General features: G+C 36.0%; 1 pseudogene across 1 annotated transcript; it reads left to right on the top strand.

The window, feature by feature from the left end:
- Positions 1-15: 15 nt before the first annotated feature.
- LOC147510199 (acetolactate synthase small subunit 1, chloroplastic-like) lies at positions 16-16,613 on the top strand (annotated as a pseudogene). The gene is made up of 12 exons (XR_015215996.1): positions 16-251; positions 1,343-1,556; positions 5,654-5,737; positions 6,969-7,035; positions 9,820-9,903; positions 9,984-10,136; positions 11,472-11,558; positions 11,892-11,996; positions 12,075-12,202; positions 14,316-14,466; positions 15,978-16,043; positions 16,314-16,613. The product of XR_015215996.1 is annotated as an acetolactate synthase small subunit 1, chloroplastic-like (transcript).
- Positions 16,614-16,783: the final 170 nt, after the last annotated feature.

The raw sequence follows: 16,783 nt of genomic DNA, 5'->3' as shown, positions 1-16,783 counted from the left end.
TTTCAGTTCGGAGCTATGGCGGCTTATTCTACTACTAGTAGTTGCATAAAAAACACGAAATTTTCATTTGAGAAGCGTTACGATGGAGGGGGGTTTTCGAGAAGCGTGTCGTTATTTAATTGGGGTTCAAAAACTAGAGTTTCGGTGCTGAATGGACGACTGATGGTCTGTGCATCGAAAAGTCTCAGAGCAGTGACAATGCTGCCTTCTCTTTATCCGACTCTTCTGCTCCCAGAGCAAGGTCTAAGTAAGTATATTATTATTATTATTATTATTATTAGTTCAGTTTCTTTTTTTTGCCTATGTGTTGTTTACATTTATCGAATTATGGATTAGTCCAAACGTAGAGAGTAAACATAAAAACTGCATGATTTTAATTCATAATATTAATATTAAGTTTGAACATTCCATTATATGCAAACTTCTTTGGTATAATTCCACAACAGACCCATTCTTAGTCGAAATGTAACAGGATGTGGTGTGCACAACACCTTTCCGCAAAATTCAAAATTAGTTCAACCTCTCCTGTATGGAAAACCTAGAGTACCTTTGATTGGAAGATGGAGAGTATGATTTGAACTATGGACGCATTACTAGAACAATTTAATCCACCATTCATTAGACTTACTGAGAGTGTTAATCTCAGTGATCATAATAACCATTAAAGGCTTTGCAACCATGTAGGCCTGTGTATGGACTGCAATTACGAGCAAAATTATCAGGCATGGTAGAGAGTTTGAGATATGTCCTTATACTGTCTCACTGCTGGATTTGGCTTTTGCTTTTGATCTGTTTTTGAGGGGATGTCAAATTAACATTCTTGGAAGAACCATTCTCCTCCTTTAAATCCTGGAGCCAGGCTTCTTCCTTAATCTCATATCAGACCCTTAATCCTAAATCGTTCCAACAAGGAGGCAACTTGTTCATCAAGACAACTAGTGAAACCACTCATTTGTGTTATTAGGGCCGCAACCAATCTTTCCCATGTAATGCCTGGCCCTACCTTCAAAACAACCTTCGGCCCCTTAAGCACATAGATGACGCATTTGATGGCCTTGGCGACATGCTGACGCCTATAACAGATAAATGTCACCTGACAAGGAAAAAAGAAAACTAAAACAGCCTTAACATCTATATTATTATGGACAAAGACTTCTTTTTGTGTGGTTTCCGGTTATTTTTGCTATTTAATATTATTGCCAAGGTTACTTTCATATCTAAGTGCTAACTCAAACATTTATCCGGTTGCATTTCTGCAAGTTATAGTGATTAATGTCTTGTTAGTAGTGAACACCGACCAACTTAGGTTCATGCTTGACATTCCGTTTCAATATAATTGCAGAGTGAGGCGACACACAATTTCGGTATTTGTTGGTGATGAAAGTGGAATGATAAATCGTATTGCAGGGGTCTTTGCCAGAAGGGGTTATAACATTGAATCCCTTGCTGTTGGCTTGAACAAGGACAGGGCTCTCTTCACTATAGTTGTTTCTGGAACTGAAAGGGTCTTACAACAAGTTGTGGAGCAGCTTCACAAGCTTGTGAATGTCTTGAAGGTTCTCATCTCATCCCATCCCTGATTTTCAGATGATATGTTTTCTCTTTAGTATAAATCATTATCTTCTATCACAAAAACATTTTTATTACGTGGACCATCTGGCTGGAAAGAAATCATAGGACTTTTTGAGATAAGTTTTGCGATTTAGATTGCATTATTTGTAAATGCAGATATGTACTTTGGGCCTGGCCATCTCATCTTCTTACTGTTAGTAATGTGAGTTTTGATTTTATTGTAACTTCTTGTGTCTACTGTTAGGAATGTGGGTTTTGATTCAATTGATTCAAAGGAAGTTCGTCAAATTTCAGGTAACGCCACTATTACGTTCAACTGATTCGATAGAAAAGCAACGTTTCTTCCACCATGCGCTGCATCAAAAGCTCGAAAGGGCATCAAAAACTTGTTGATTCTACTAACAGAATACTAAGATATGGGTGATAAACAAGAGAAACCAATTTCTTTAAACAATTTTCATTAATTTTTTTTTTCGTTTTACAACTTAGTGGTATATTTTATAGCCTCCTACTAGAAACATCCCAAATTGGTTATACGGCCTAAAGGGGCCTAAAACTACTTAAAATACTTCAAATATCACTCAAGAAACATCTGAAAACACCCTAAAAAATGAAAATACTTAAAAATAATAACTTCTAAAGTTTCAAAAAATCACATATGGGCAGAAATTTTGAATCCCATTAATCATGCTTTGAAATTCAACCTGCACCATTAATTAAATCTTGGTGGAAGACAGGGAGACCTTAGAGAAACTGTTATAGGATGATGAGATTCTTGAAGCTCTCACTCGACAAAGGGGATCAAGTGAAAGGGATCTAGCCCCCGGTTCTCATGGTTTTCCTATTGAATTTTGCAAAAAATTTTGTATTAATATTAAAGGAGATCTTTTGGAGATGGTGAGAGATTTTCAACTGAATTTCTTTGGTACTAATCACACCTTTCTTCCTCTCATATCTAAGATGCAATGCGGTGGAAATGGATGATTTCATACCTATTAGTCTTGTGGGCATTGCTTATAAAACAGTTTCCAAAGCTCTCTCTTTGAGGTTAAAGAAGGGTTTGACTCAATCATCTAACAAGAACAAGGGGCCTTTATTTATGATAGCCAAATCCTTGACGGTGTCCTCATTGCTAAAGAAACTATTGATGATAGGATAAGGTCTTGTGAGCCAAGGGTTGTGTAAGGTGGACTTTTCCAAATTCTATGATTATGATAATGTGAGTTGGTACTTTTTGGATTACAGGTTGAGGTGGATGAGTTTTGGAGAGGTGTGGAGGAGTTGGATTCGCAAGTGTGTTTCTTCTGCGTCTTTTTCTGTCTTAGTGAATGGGTCTACTGCAAGGTAATTTAAAAGTCTTAGTGGCTTAAGGTAGGGTGATCCTCTTTCTCCATTCCTTTTGCTTATCGTGGTGGAAGCTATGAGTAGGATTATTCGAAGAGCTAATGAGTGGGGTGTTTTATTAGGTTTCACCGTGGGAAGAGACAATATTAGGGTCACCCATTGACAATTTGCTGATGACACACCATCATTTTTTTGGGTAATGAGGTGATTAAAATTAGATACCTTAGAGGTCTTCTTACTTGTTTTTAGGCGGTATCTTGTTTGAGGATTAACATTGCTAAGAGTAGGAGGGAGAAATAGTGCAATTCAGCTTGCTAAGGTCATAGGGTGTTCCTTGGGTTCTTTTTAAGCTTCATAATTAAGTCTTCCCTTGGGTGTTTTAGTATAGGTGTGTTTCTCTTTGGGACCCTATCATAGAATAATTTGAACACAAGTTGGCCTTCTATAGGGGACGATATGTCTCGGAAGGGGGTGGAGTTGTCGTCATCAAGAGTTCGTTGTCTAGCGGTCTAGCTCTAGCCTAGTTGTTTATTTCATGTCGCTCTTTAAAGATCTAGTGAGTGTCACCAAGCGGCTAGATAAGATCTCGACAAACTTTTTTTCAGGTGATTCCAAGTAGGTACATCACTACCATCTTGTTAGTTGGGATAGAGTGTAACTGTCAAAAAAATGGGTGCTTTGGTCTAAAGAAGCTAAAGACTCAATTTATGAATCGTGCTCCTTTGAGTATGTGATTTTGGAGGTATGACACTCAGAGTGAGAGACTTAGAAGGAGAACTATTGTCTACATGCATGACTTGAATCCTTTTTGGTGGGAAAATTGTGACATGACAACCCCTTATGGGTGAATGTGGAAGGGGATTATGAAGGAAGTGGAGGATTAGACAGAAAATTTTATAAATTTAATGAAAGGGACGGTTAGATTTTGGGAGGATATCTGAATTGTTAATAGAGCTTTACGTAAGGATTTTGGAAATTTCCTTAAGTTACATTGACACAGATACGTGTGTCCCTATCCGACACGGATACGAAAAGTCTTAACACGATGACATGTAAAAAGTTGAGGTATATCACATGCAATATGTGTCTGATATGTGTCTCACACATACATTTGGATACATATCCGACACAAATTATTTCTAAAATATGGCTTGTCCATGTAACATAGGAAATTTCTATGGCATGTCAGATAGGAACCATTCTTGTTGGTTGGAAGATTGATGATGTAGCCACCTTGAGGCAAGATTAGGGCCTCTGATTATTCTCACTTTTGAAGATGATCAGCAGGTCATGATACCGAAGAAATTTTCACTGCTAGATCTTGGTATTCATATATCCTTATCAGCTTGCCTAGCCAACCTCCTATCTTATCTTCTCCTAGTTATCCTTGGAAATATATTTGGAGGGCTTACTCCAGCCAAGGTCTGTTTCTTCTCTTGAACTCTGGGTGTTCGGTTCTGGGTAGGATATCAACCAGTGACAACCTTCGGGAAAGGTAAATGAATATTGTTAACTATTGTCCTTTTTGTTGTGCAAGGAATCCGTTTGTCACATCCTTATCCTCTGCCCCTATTCGTATGCCATTTTGAGCTATTTTCTTCAATCTTTATCAATTAGTTGGGTGTATCTGAGGTCTGTCTGTGATGTCTTGATGATGTGTTCTAATATATGGTCCCCCACCTATAATCTCTTGAGGAAGTTCTGGAGCATCATTCCCTTTGCGATACTTTTGGTATATGGTTGGAAAAGAACCGGAGATACTCTGAGGCTAGAAGCCTAGAAGCCTTTGCATTGCACAGTTGATTCTTTACATCAAAGGGTTGCTTTTCCTTTGGTGTAAGCGGTGGAGGGAGTTCAAGAAGACACCCTTTGGGTCTTTTGCACTTTCCTCGGAAGCAATCTTAGTTCAGTGTTGTTTATTTAGTTACATTTTTTATATTATATTTTATAGTTTTTTTATTGACGTTGTTTGCTGTTCTATACGCTCTCCCTTTCCTTAGTAGGATATCTCATCCTACATTGTACTTATTCCCGTTGTATTGCTAATTTATAAATTGATCAGTTACCTATTCAAAATAAAATTTCAGACCTTTTGTATTACCCCGCTGTAGTGTTTCATATACACCTATGGCAACCAGCTTTTACCCCAATACCCTTACACATCCTATCCCTCCTACAAACCACAACCACAATTCCTCCAAAGCTCCCATATTTGGTACACCGATTTGAACACAGATACCCACCTCCAGCAACTGTCAAGACACCTCAGGGCACCACCACAACAGCAATATGCACACCATAAAACGCCAAAATGTTCACCCACCTCTCCTTTATGAAAGACCTTCCTCTAATTTTTTTAATTCACAAACTACCCACACTAAGGCAAACTTTAACACCAATACCAATCCTAACGCCATCACCAGAACCAGTCCACAATCTCAAACTACCAAAAGTTAACAACACAACACATCCCCAACTTCAAAACCAATCCAGTGCGCCCAAGCTGAAATTTCCTTTCGAAGCACTTCTACCCAGACCCAACGGCCTGCTGAGGGCCTCAATGCCTTTATTTAAGTTGATTTCTGTGTAACTGTATATCTGTACGTGTATAAGCATGAGAATATGTGCCATGTATATGTACGTGTATATATTTAGGTAATATCTCCAAACAGTGTGCTCATATAGTTATTTTAAATAAGGGGATATCTAATACATTATGCTTGATGTAATTTATCAGGTTGAAGATCTTTCAAGGGAGCCACAAGTGGAGCGTGAGTTAATGCTTATAAAACTCAATGCAGATCCAAGCAACCGTCCGGAGGTAACTGCAATTCTTAGTGTTTTTCTTATGTTATGTTTTTATAGTTTCTCTACATCTAATTGCTTTCTATTCTACTTTATTGATTTTATTTTTTATTTTTTTTTATTTTGTTTTTTTTATTTACATAAGAAAAAAGGAACTCAATAAAAGATTACAAGGTGGATAAGAAATAACATGAACAGAAACACACAAAACTCAAGGAATCAAATTTATTAAATAATCTCATCTAAATAGTTGAAATTAACTCCTTAAAAATATTTCTTGAGTGCAATACTTTGGGTGAATATGGTGGCCCGAGACACCTGCCTATTTGGACTGTCCAGGGCAGGCCCTGGCGAGTCAACTGCCCTCGCCTAAACTCATGGATCCAGATCAGGAACCAAATTATTTAATGTTCATGTGGGTCAGATGCAGATCTAAAAGTCGAATCCAAGTCTTAATTGAGTCTGATACTTTTATGGGTAAAACTTGGATTCTCCTTGATTTGTCTCGTGCTGACCTATTTGCACCCTAGTCATCCTTGACTATTTCACCTGATGGTTTGGTCTGCTTCTAGGATGCGGTGGTCGAAAACTTGACATTAATGTCACTTGTACATTTCCTGCAGTAGTCCTTTTAAGAGACTAGATAGAGATAATTTTGCTTCATGTGTAACGAGTTTGATAATTATTGTACCAACGCAAGATTCCTCACTGGACCTTATCTCTTGACTATATTTGTTTCCCCTGAGAAAGTACTGTACTAGTCACAAGCAGCACCAATGTAATTAGCCATAATCAAATACCTGTAAGACTATTCAAATTGTTGAATGAGAATTTTCCAGTAAATGAATAGATGTTGATGATGTACGGAAAGCATCATTCTCATTGCTTCTAAGAACTTGTGAATGCTGTTTCGATGGAAATGGAAATTTAAGTTACATTGACACGGATACGTGTGTGTCCGTGATCGAAAAAGTGTCCTGACATGGATAAAAAATTGTCTACATGGTGACAATATATGTCCGTGAAATATAATAAATTGAGGTATACCACATACAATATATGTCCGTTAGTGTCCGACACCGAAAAAAATGAGTTTCAATGAGTTTTGGCAGTTTTAAAACACGTGCTATACGTTTTATCTCTTAGGTTAACCTGTCATACCCCCTTCTTTTTGGTATTGCTGTTATATTTTCCTCCCTTTTCTGAGTTGTAGACAGGAACTGAATATGTTCTAGTTTTAATTTCAGATCATGTGGTTAGTGGACATTCAGGGCGAAAATTGTGGATATTTCAGAGGATTCACTAACTATTGAGGTGACAATTGTTACATACTTGGTTTTGTGTTTTCACTTGTATATAGCGTTGGTAATGTCACTTAAGCTTTGATTTTTAATTTTTTTTAACAGTGTGAAGGGAAGATTTTTGAATTATTTACATATCTAAACAAGTATATTTTATCAATACAGAGATTTACAATGAAAATAATGATTATCACCTTTACACTAGTTCTTTTAGTCTTTTTAGATGAGTAACTTTTATTTTTCTTTTTTTTGATAAACATCTCTTAGATTATGTAGAGAGCTACTCTACTCTGACTGTGGGAGAAATCCGGAGAATATTCAAGACTATGGTATTGTGGCTTTTGGGACCATTTGACATGATTGTATTAATATTTTCACTCACCATGACTTAACCTATATAACAAATTGTACAAAAAAACAGTTCCTTGATTCCAATATGTGAAAATTGTACCATCTTGATAACATTGCAGGTCAATTTTGGGGGAACAGAAAAATGTAGTGACATAACAATCAATTCAAGGGTTGACGGGTGTCGCTTTTACTCAAAACACTTTATTTGAGTAAATTGGCGTTAAGATGCAACGGGTGTAAGGACAAAGGAGTCAAATTCAACTTTTAGATTCAAAATGTACAAACATATTTCTTACGCATTTTGGATTTCAAAGTTCAAAATGCTAGAACTTTTGATCCGCAAGTCAGTTTTTATTATTTGAAGGAGAGCCGTAGGTATAGCTTATTAAATTGGAAATGGCATATTTGACTAAGAGAGATAGGGGTTGGGATTCTAAAGGATGCACGAGTTAAATCTGGCCTTGATGGGAAGTTGGCTTTGGAAGCTTGGTTCGAAAAACATAGGTTATGGTGAAAGGTCTTTAAGTCTATATTTGGGGAGGCTAATCCCAGACGGGTGTTGCTTTACTCAAAACACTTTATTTGAGTAAATTGGGGTTAAGTTGCAACGGGTGTGTGGACAAAGGAGTCAAATTTCAACTTTTAGATTCAAAATGTCCAAACATATTTCTTACACTTTTGGATTTCAAAGTTCAAAATGCTATAACGTTTGATCCGCAAGCCAGTTTTTATGATTTGAAGGAGAGCCATAGGTATAAATTATGGAACTGGAAATGGCATATTTGACTGAGAAAGATAGGGGTCGGGATTCTATAAGATGTATAATCAAGTGTTTTGCATTCATTTTAATGCAAGCTCACTTGTAGATGCATTCAAACACCTGATTGAATGGATGAATGCATCTACAATTAACCTTAGAATGAATGCAAAACACTTGCATTCAACACCTGATTAATTGAATGAATGCATCATTCATTCTAACGAATGTGAGTTTAATCTGGCCTTGATGGGAGGATGGCTTTGGAATTTTGGTTAAAAAAACATAGGTTATGGTGAAAGGTCATTAAGTCTATATTTGGGGAGGCTAATCCCAGATGGCTGGCCCTGATAGTGTGGTGTGCAACACATAGTAAAACTCCAACCATAGATAAACTTATTAAGAGAACAAAGATTGTCATTATGTATTGTCCTTTGTCTATGTCTTGTGGGAAGTTGGTTAGTCACATTCCCATCCATTGCAAATATTCCTTGTTACCCCCTGATGTCTGTAGGGTGGAAAAATGTTTTGTCTGTTGTTGGAGAGTATTAGGAGACTTATTTTTGATAGAATGGCATCAGTAGTGAGGCAATTGTTTCAACCGAGGACTTTGTCGTCCTTTGGTTGAACTTTTTGTTAGATTGGAGGGACATGTCAATCGGAGCATTCATAATCTGTTGGGACTCTTTGTTGGGGGCTTGCCTTGTAGTTGATCTTGTAGCTAGCTTATTTTAGCTGTTTCCCGGTTTTGTATTTATGTATTTGTATTGTAGGATATCTCATCCTAACAATTTCATTCCCTTTAATAAAAAAGATAGTTATTGGCAGTAACATCAGTCTAAAACCAGTGCATGCCTGGTAACTATTGTCGCACAGAGAGTTTGATTACATTACCAAGAATAAGAATTGTAGGAAATAGATGGAGAACTTAGGTCAGGGTACTTTTCATTTATTTATGCATTTTTTTTTGGCTTGAAGATTGACTCTGTTACAATTGATGTTACTTGAGCTAAAGTGTAGAGATTGAAGAAGAGGAGACAAATTCTAGGGTAGGTCACTGTGATCTTTATCCTATACATATGTAAATAACTTGTAGATTACTGTATGCCGAAATGTATGTGTACAAGTGTTGGCCAATATGAGATGACTAGATTTTTTTAGGACCGATATATAATTCCAAAAGAGAAGCAAGTTCTTAGTTCTTACCCCAAATCAACCACCGTCCTTCTGTCCTCTTCTAATTTTATCCACCTCCTCTTCTTCCTCCATCAAACTCCAAATCCTCCATGAATCTGACAGTGGCACAACTGCTTCCGCAGGTTACGGGCTACTATTACTATTGTTGATTAATCCAAAGGGGAGATAGTTGTCGTGTTCCCTCCAACGTGTTTTCTTTATTTTGTTTTATTTTTTTCCTCCTTGTCCCAAGCTGAAAATGTGGGTGCGATGCAAGTGCTTCGCCAGTCATTGGTTTTCTAGTTTGACTTGTTATCGGGTTGCCTTATTTGAATTAGATGTTGTCGTGTGCCCTTACTAATATGTACTTAAAATGTGTATTGACGTATCATAAAATTTTCTTTCTTGCTAACTTTTGGCTACTGTTTTTCAATTAATTTTTGTTCTTAATTGATTTGATGGCCTAAAGTTTTATAAAATAGATCATTTTTCAATTGACTGTTAATGATGTAGGTGACGGGAGATCCTGGTAAGATGTTTGCTGTGCAAACAAACCTCAGGAAGTTTGGTATTAAGGAACTTGCAAGAACTGGAAAGGTATGCTACGTACTTATATTCAATTAATCATATGAAGTTGTCTTGCATTTCTAGTGCTCTGAACTAGCTGGTTCTTATAGATTGCTTTAAGAAGAGAAAGGATGGGTGAGAATGCTCCCTTTTGGAGGTTTTCTGCAGCTTCGTATCCCGACCTTGAAAGTACAATACCAGTAGATGCTGTTTTGAGGACCACAAATAGAGCTCTCAATGAAGAGTCAGAACTATCTATGGGGGTATAGATTTGTTTCTATTGTTGTTGATTTATTTTTATTTTTTTCTTAATTGGGGACTATTTAGTTTTTATTTGCATAAGAAATTTCTGAAAACTAATTTTACCATTAGGAAAGGAAAGAAAAATTTCGGGGAATGGTAGAAAATATATCAAGGATTGGAATGAACACCTTTCTTTTAAACTTTCTGCCTTAAACTATATAAATTGTTTAAATAGTGTTGGAATTCTTGAGTGCTATTTTTGTAATTCAAATAATAGCTACTTAGACAAACAAATAGTTTTAGATTTTTTTATGTCTTTGGTTATTAACCATTGTGAGCTCCTCAAGTTAAATATTTGGTTCTAGAAATCAATGGTAATGTATCCTCATTATAGTACAAACCAATGATAATGTAGCCTCATTGTGGTACAGCAAACGCCTCGATAATGGGTATGCTAATGGGTATGCAGGACTATTTCGACAATGTACAAGAGACAAATTTATTAGAATCAGTGTTATATAGTTATTTTTATTTGTTGAGGTCTAACTTTTCATAGTTTTTTTTACATTAAATGCATACTTTATTTGAGCCGCACGCAACTAGGTCTGTAGCTGACACTTTGGCCAACTTTCCTAAAAGTCGTTAGGACTCTGAAAAAAAAAGAAAACAAAAGAAAGGGTCCTTCGGGTTAGGTAGTTCCAACTTGGTTATTTGGTGGTCAGGAATCTCTTAAAATATGGTATCGAAAATACTGTTTTATTCCTTAGAATCCATGACGGCTTAGTAGAAAGTTCTCGTTGGACTGATGATCATAGTGACTCAATCTTAAAGTATTAGTGCTTGGCATTCGGCAAAGAAAATTCCTGTTAGTGAGTTTTTATACGGACAAAGTGCGATCCTCTTGAAATGCGTTAAATCACAATTTGTCTGGTACTATTCGTTTTGACTCACTTATTTATTAATTTAGCTTTGTAAACCCAATCTTATATCCTTTTCAGTACCATCGATTCACAAATTCCTCTCTCTCTCTCTCTCATACGCACACACCAATCTTTGCCTGTCCGTTTTATGGTATTGATAGTTCCTTACTTGCGCTTAAATTAATGTTTTATCCATTTCTTTTGTGTCGCATAAATACTACCACTACTACTAATAATAAAAACTATATTCCCAGAAAATCATAGCTTTTATCCTGGACCATGGATTGACAAAGTTTCATTGTAATAGACTAAGAGTGATGACACAATTTGCCACTAATCGTCTTCAACACTTAACTGACTTTTACCTCATTTTATGCCAATTTTGGTTAGCCTTTGTCTTCCTTAAAACACTTAATCTTTTAATATCTTGTGAAGGGTGATGTTTATCCTGTGGAACCTTATGATGGATTTATGATGAATCAAGTTCTTGATGCTCATTGGGGTGTTCTTGATGATGAGACTGTAAGACTTTCATTTCCTGCTCAGAATTTAAATAAATTTTGTTTCATAATTATAACTAGACTTGTTGATGCATGAGCATGGAATAATTAGACTTGATTTATTATTAGATTGGATTTATGAAATTCGTTTTTATTCATTAAACCCTAGTTTTGGGTATTTTATACATTGTGTATCTATTATTCTTGCTTCTGTGGCAAAAATACATCACTTGTTTTCTAATTCCCTATGGAATATATGGAAGAATGTATCCCCAATAGTTTGTAGATTTATACAACTCAATTCTTGATTATTAAATTGAACTCCAAGGTTTGATGGTTCTTTTTTCCCCCCCAGTCTAGTGGTCTTCGGTCTCACACACTTTCTATGCTCGTAAATGACACTCCTGGAGTTCTCAACGTAGTGACTGGTGTTTTTGCCCGTAGAGGTTACAACATTCAGGTTTGTTGGTTTTGGTTTTTTTTCTCCTTTTGTCATGGAGCCTTCATACTTAATAACACTGATCATTTCATGCTTTAGAGTCTGGCTGTTGGACATGCAGAAAAGGAGGGGCTCTCTCGCATTACTACTGTTGTTCCCGGCACTAATGAATCTATTAGCAAGTTGGTTCAGCAACTTTATAAGCTTATCGAGCTTCATGAGGTAAGGTTTATTTCTCATAGATTTACACTTTTAAGTGGAAGCTGTTAAAATTAGGGAAATTGTTTAATTTTTCGTATCCTAACAGCTTGAGAAAAAAGCAGAAAATACAGCACGACTAAGATTATGGATTTCATGATTATTTTTAATATGTTTGGAGTGTCAGATAATCTATAATAAATTGTTATTGCTCTATTTAATAGTTGAGTTTGAAAAAAAAGAAAAAAAGCAAAAAAGAAAACTCAAGATTCTATTGAGAAAGTTCATTTGGGAGCAAGAAGTCAACAAGGAAAGACTTCAACAGCCAACAGGGGAGGTAGACTAAACCGTAAAAACTAAAATAATCAAATGAAAACGGAAATGTGACAATATATAAAATTTGAAGTTTTGTCTGAGATTAGTTTGCATCTTTTTCTTCTGGATAAAGCAACCAGAAGAGAAAAAAACGGATTGAGATTGAGTGCAGTAATGCATAAGAGGATTAAAGCTTTTCTGGAGAGCCCCATCCTCAATAGATGTCCACAAAAGAATTATGTACCTAAGCAGTTAAAATCGGATTTAATCGGCGATCAATCGGTGAGTAATTGCATATCGGGACTGAAGCGAGATGTTTTCCACCGATTTATCAGTTAGTACTCAGTTAGTGATATTTTCGGTCGCATATCGAACGATAACACCGATTTCTCGGAGAAATGAGAAAAAAAATCTCGCCGAGATTATCGAACCCAACAATTAAATAGAAAAAGAAGAAAACATAATCGAATTATCAACCACTTCCGATTCCCCGCGGCTTGTGTTTCATCTCTCTTCTTCAACTATGAAGTGAATGATTAAGAAAACATGTATGACTTATTCTTTGTTCCCTCTTCTCCTCTCCACTCTATCGGAATAGGGTAGTGTGTTAACTTGTTCTGGCTGGTATTCTGAAGGCAAACCACCAGAAACTGATACATTTATGCAAAAATCCGTAACCCCTTTGCTAGAAAAAGGTGAGAAACAGAATGGGTAAGTTTAAATCCAAAGAAATTGAATGAGCTAAAAGTGGAGAAGAGTTGAGTGTGCATAGTGGTACCTTTTTATTATGACTCATCCTGTCACTCCTTGGTTTGGGTGCTTCAAGAAATTAGATGCAATTGTTGTTGTTTTGTTACATGTGTACATGGGTTGGTTTGGTTAACTTCAAGTGGGTCGGTGACTGGTTGATTCCACGTGTCAAGAGTGTGGGTAAAGAATAATTGAAGAAAATTTTCGTTTGAAAAATAATTAAGAGAAAATAATAATGGCATATGGGAGCATAGTCTGTTGATAACACAGTTGTAATTTTGTACTTGAGAGTTGCAACTATTTGTTATTTTGAACTTGTAATTTTGTAAATCTACCTATACTTTGAACGAAAATGGGATATATTAGAATTTACAACTTGTGTTTTACTAAATTGTTTCTTAATTATTACACTTAATGTTGTTGCTATTCTAAATTTCGAAGATATAATTGTATTATTTGTATATAATAATATAAAACCGATTAACCGATTAAATTTCCGATTAATCGCATATCGCTCCTAGACCGATTACTTTTGAAAACCGATTTTAACTGCTTAGTTCTGTACAGACCTTGGACCTTCTTTATCTGTATGAGACACTGATTCATCTGCTGTCACTTGTGGTCCTCATCAATTGGTATTTATTTCGAGTAGATGACAGTGAGCTGTCCAAAGTTGTACCTACTGAAAAAAAAAATAAGAATTAATAAAATTTAAAAGATTTGATCTTACATTTGATAAGTTGATTCTTAGAAAGACTGTTTCGTTGTCCATAGCTCACTATTTCCTTCCTCTAGATCTTTGTATAAAAAAGTAATATGCTTGTTTTATTAGAATTGCTGCTCAATACCCCCAAAAATTAATGAGGAATTGTAGCTTATGTTGGCCCATACTGGACTCCTGGCAGGCCGTTGCCCCGTTAATATACATCAACTTTTGCAAAGATCAAATTTATCCTGAGGGTTCTCCTATTGATTTTGCTAAGTGATCTGGATTTTATGATGAATTGATGACACTGTTGTATATAGTTCACAGTAATGAATATCAAATTTATTAAACAGAGTTCATGACCTTTTCAGGTTCGATCTTACCCATCTTCCGTTTGCTGAGCGAGAACTGATGCTAATAAAGGTTGCTGTAAACACATCTGCTCGAAGGGATGTGCTTGACATTGCTAGCATATTTCGGGCAAACGCTGTTGATGTATCTGATCACACAATTACCCTTGAGGTGTGCATCCTTTCCCTTGAAGTCAAATATCTTTAATTTATTAAACAGAAAAGATATCTTTCCCTTGAAGTCAAATATCGGGCAAATATCTTTCCCTTGAAGTCAAATTTATTAAACAGAAAAGATATCTTTAATTTCCTTTTAGATTAAATTTTGCTGAGTAATAGTACTTTTAATAGTGGATTGGATTAGTTTTTGATGGTAATTGTTTGGGACTGGACCTATAGAACAAAAATCTTAAAACGGATACACAGTGTTATGGAGTCAGTTTAGCAAGGCTATCCATCTCGCAATACAAGTGTATCCCAATAGGCCAATACAATAAAATTTACAAAGTAAACCTCTTTGAATGTTGGACAACCTCCTGCCCAGTAAAATAGTGTCTCCTTACCTCCACTTCCAATTTGTAAAAACTGTCCCAACCAATTGCTATACTCCTCTGTAAAGTAAAGTAATCCATGGGGATTACGCAGCTCCTTCAAATACCACTTGGTTTCCCCTTCCCCATACTTCTCCACTACTCTTTCCATGATTCCATCAAAGTTGGTCCTCCTCTTACCCAAACCTCCTAAGCTATTTACCCAACAAATCTTGGTTCAGTAGCAAAGTGTGCTTACACCCCCAAGGCATCCTCTTCCTTGGAAAGGGAAAGTCTATCACACTTGATCCAATTAATATTCGACTTTCCTTCCTCACCATCGCACAAAGATTCTTCTAAATACATGGATTCTTTGACAATGGAGGGGATTGGTTTCTTTGCCATATTCTTTGATAGTTTGGGATCTTATAGCTTCCTTCAGATCCTCCCAATTGTGCTTGAATATGCTAGAGATGTAAGAACGGCTTAGGTAACTCTGTTTGAGTTATTACCAGACATTGTTCTGAAACCGGCTCACTCACCTATCCAAAATTAAAAACAGATTATAAATGACTTAAGCCAGGCTCTACAGAACTGGAAACTACTTCTGAAAAGTTGAAAATACTGATCCGAGGTTTTAAGGTTTTTGTTGGCACTTGGTAACTAGCACAGATGCTGTAACATCGAGTATACAAATATGCTATATTAATGTTGTATTTCTAGTTCTACATCGACATGTTGTGCCCTGGTACTCTGATTTTAAACTAGGCGATGTATTTCTTTTAGGTAACCATATAATTGTTTAGGCTGTATATTTTAACCGGGCGGTCAAGTATCAATTGTGTTGGGTAATATCTAGGTCATTCTTTGTATTCATCTGCCAAACTTTGGTCCTTTCTCTCGGCACTTCAAAAAAAGCAAAGGATTGAAATTTTAAAAAACTACTGTTTTGCTTATTTTTGCCTCCAATTGAATTTGGTTTTAATGAGCTCCTTCTTTCTTTTTTGGTAAATTCCCTAGAATGCATAGACTCCAAGAGTACTATGGCAGTAGTAGCTTCTCCTGCAGTTATTTGACATTAAACCTTAGATATTCATTTTGGTTTCTTTTAGATATATTTGGTTGTAATTGAATCATGCCTTCCACATTTCAGCTTACTGGAGATTTGGACAAGATGGTGGCATTGCAGAGGTTGTTAGAGCCTTATGGAATTTGTGAGGTCTGCACCACAAACTTGACTTCTCATGGAAAAATAGTGTTGAAATTCTTGTTAAGTTTGATATTATATTTACATTATCTTGGTAAAAAATGTGGGATGCACACACAACGAACAAGGTTTCTTATCTTATAATTCATATACTTGGTTACTACTACAGTTTTGACTGGAATTTTAAAAGTTTATAAACCAAACTGCTTTCTAGTAGTTACACCTTGGACACCTGGTGCTCCACTTTTTAACTCTTCCTTTGCATCTTGGCCTTTTTTGAAGGTGGCACGAACTGGGCGGGTTGCACTGGTTCGCGAGTCTGGAGTGGGTTCAAAGTATCTGCGTGGATATTCTTTACCTCTGTAGTATTGGTTACTTTGGCAGCTTGAAGGAATTGGATGAAATCTGTAGGACGTTCTGCATAGAATATTTCCTTTAGTTAGATCTTATTACCTTGGGTAATTAAGTATCTGAAGAAACAAACACAAAGTGGATTCATATATTCGTGGGTTTTGGCATAATTTTAAGTTTTTAACTAACTTTATTTGTTGAGTTCTGTATATATATATATATACTAGCTTGTAGGCCTCTGCATAAGCACCAGTTTTTTTGAAAACATTTATATTTTTTTTAGAAAATTGGGACTACCGTTTTAATTTTCTAACAAATTGTTTTAAATTAAGTTTTAAAAATCCGTTTTTTCAATTGGTTGAGAGATTTTGTTTTATTAATAAGAGAATGATTCCCGTTTT

The sequence above is a fragment of the Coptis chinensis genome, chromosome 3 (assembly GCF_015680905.1).
Source record: "Coptis chinensis isolate HL-2020 chromosome 3, ASM1568090v1, whole genome shotgun sequence".
NCBI classification, from domain to species: domain Eukaryota; kingdom Viridiplantae; phylum Streptophyta; class Magnoliopsida; order Ranunculales; family Ranunculaceae; genus Coptis; species Coptis chinensis.
This window is presented reverse-complemented; position numbering and strand designations above follow the sequence as displayed.